A 3121-nucleotide genomic window follows, 5' to 3' on the forward strand; every position below is an offset into this window, starting at 1 on the left:
CTTTTCCCAATTCTTCCTTTTAATTTAAGTCTTTAAATTTAATGTATCTTTATGGTACATAACATATAGCTGTTTTTTTTTATTTCACACTATCTGTGTATTTTAATAGGTGCATTTAGATCATTCACATTTAAAGTGATTATTAACATTAAATTAATATTTATCATGTTTATGGCTGTTTTCAATTAATGTATTTGCTTTTGTTTATTTTGTACCCTCTTTTTCTGCCTTTCCTAATTAATTTTTTTTAATTGAAGTAGAGTCAATTTACAATGTTTTATTAGTTTCAGGTATACAAACATAATGATTAAATATTTTATAGATTATACTTAATTTAAAGTTATTACAAAACAAGAGCTACACTTCCCTGTGTTGTACAATATATTCTTGTTGCTTATCTATTTTATACATTGTAGTTTGTACCTCTCAATCCCATACTCTATCTTGCCCCTCTCTCCTTCCTTCTCCCCATTGGTAACGATTAGTTTGTTCTCTATATATGTGAGTCTGTTTATGTTTTGTTACATACATTTGTTTTATTTTTTAGATTCCACATATAAGTAATAACATAGAGTATTTACCTTTCTCTGTCTGATTTATTTCACTAATCGTAATACTCTAGGTCAATCCACATTGTTGCAAATGGCAGAATTTCATTCCTTTTTATGGCTGAATGTATATACATATATACATATGTATATACATATATACATATGTATATATATACAAATATGTATATATGTATATCACATCTTCTTTATCCATTCATATGTTGATAGACACTTAAGTTGTTTACATGTCTTGGCTATTGTAAATAATGCTGCTATGAACATTGGGGTGCATGTATCTTTTTGAATTACTGTTTTCATTTTCTTTGGGTATATACCCAGGAGTGGAATTGCCAGATAATTTGGTAGCTCTATTTTTAGTTTTTTAAGGAACTTCCATATTATTTTCCACAGTGGCTGCCCCACTTTACATTCCCACCAAAAGTGTACAAAGGTTCCCTTTTCTTCACATCCTCACCAATATGTGTTATTTGTAGACTTTTGATTAAAGTCATTCTGAGAGGTGAATTGATATCTCATTGTGGTTTTGATTTGCATTTCTCTAATGGTTAGAGATGCTAAGCATTTTTTCATGTGCCTGTTATCCATCTGTATGTCTTCTTTGGAAAAATGTTTATCAGGTCTTCTGCCCACTTTTTAATTGGGTTGTTTGTTTTTTGGATGTTGAGTTGGATGAGCTGTTTATATATTTTGGATATTAACCCCTTATCGGTCATGTCATTTGCAAATATTTTCTTCCATTCAGTAGGTTTTTCCTTTCATATTGTGGATGGTTTCCGTTGCTGTGAAAAAAAATTGTAAGTTTGAGTCCTATTTGTTTATTTCTGCTTTTATTTCTTTTGCTTTAGGACACATGTGCAAAATACTGCTATGATTTATGTCAAAGGGTGCTCTGTCTATGCTCTTTTCTAGTTTTATGTTTCAGAGCTTACATTTAGGTCTTTAATCCATTTTGAGTTTATTTTTGTATTTGGTGTGAGGAAGTATTCTAATCTTATATTTTACACATAACTATCTGGTTTTCACACCACCAATTATTGAAGAGACTGTCTTTTCCCCATTGTATATTCTTTCCTCTTTTGTCATAGATTAATTGACCATAAGTGGTTAGATTTATCTCTGTGTTCTCTATTCTGTTACATTGATTTCTGTTTTTGTGCCATCTTCTGTTTCTAATACTGTTTGATAGACAACTTTCAGCCAGTATCTAGTGCTCTTTTTGTTGCTGTGTGTCTCTGACCATGTTCTACTGGGTCAGAAAACTGCTTCTTGAAATGGATCCTGCTACCTAAAAGTCCTGGCACAACCCAGTCCAGGTTCCAGTGAGGCCAATGTGAACATTACATTTTAAAGCTTTTATAACCTTTGTTACTCTAGCCTTTGGATTCTTGATTCTATGAGCTTCATCTACAATAACAGCTGACCATTCCAAACTGCTAAGTTCATCCAGACACAAGTACAGTATTTCATAAGCCGTTACAGCAATTTCACATTTCCTCTGCTTTACACAAGTCGGTTCATTGTCTTTTTTGTTACCATGTAAAATAGTGATTCTGAAATATCCCCAGGTGTCCAATTCATCCTTCCAGTTGTAGAGGACAGAAAGAGGAGCAACTATTAAGAACATATTTTTTGCTATAAGAGAAGAGGTGCTCCTTTTTCATACTTTGTAGTAAAACCTCTGTCATTTTATTTTCAATATCTTCATGAGTAATCTATTTATGCAAAACTGCCACCCAAAATGAAATACCCTGTACTATTTTTCCAAGTTCCATATCATCACCAAGAATACTCCCTCTTCCTTGGACGAATTGTCCATAGATAAACCGGACTCTTTCCCTTTGGTAGTCTGTCAAATACCCATTAATTGTATAAGGAATAGAGTTTCAATCTTCAGATAAGAGAAAGCAATAGCAGAAGATGGAAATTTTCTGTCTAGGAAGTAAGGTTTTTCCAAATCTTCATCATCAAATATAAAATTCCTGAAGCAATCTTTAACAGTTCTTACTTCTTGAAATCTTTTGAGAAGTATTTTCCTTTCTTGAAAATCTGAATATAAGATGATGCAAATGACTTCCTATTTTCATCCACAGTGATAGATTTTATGAAGTTTTATGAAGTGATAGATTTTTATAAAGTTTTTCATTATCTGGAGAAGAGGAAAGACATCTTTCTCCTGGATGCCATGTATTTGCCAGTCGTTTCCACACCTGGTTTCTAGGCAGAAGGATCCGTCTGGCCAGGGGGAGGGGCCTGACAGTTTGGCTGCATTTAGCCCCAGGCCAGGCAGGAGGATGACAAGGAGGAGGCCAGTGGGAGGATGGTGGCCAATACCACTTCCTGCTGCCCTCTATACAGTGCCTCCCCCATGTGGCCCGTTAACATGTGACAGAGGGAACAAAGGAGGGGCCCAAGGCGATGAAGGGAGAAAGGACAGTGGCCAAAGTATGCTGTGGAAGCTGACAAGGCAACACTCACTTAGTCCTCTAGAGCTCTGCCATGGTGGAGGACAACAGGTGGGCAAGTCAACCCCCTACCCTCCCTTTCAGTGT

General features: G+C 34.9%; 1 pseudogene; it reads right to left on the bottom strand.

The window, feature by feature from the left end:
- Positions 1-1765: 1765 nt before the first annotated feature.
- Positions 1766-2840, bottom strand: LOC115846740 (DNA excision repair protein ERCC-6-like 2; annotated as a pseudogene).
- Positions 2841-3121: the final 281 nt, after the last annotated feature.

This window comes from Globicephala melas, chromosome X (assembly GCF_963455315.2).
Source record: "Globicephala melas chromosome X, mGloMel1.2, whole genome shotgun sequence".
NCBI classification, from domain to species: domain Eukaryota; kingdom Metazoa; phylum Chordata; class Mammalia; order Artiodactyla; family Delphinidae; genus Globicephala; species Globicephala melas.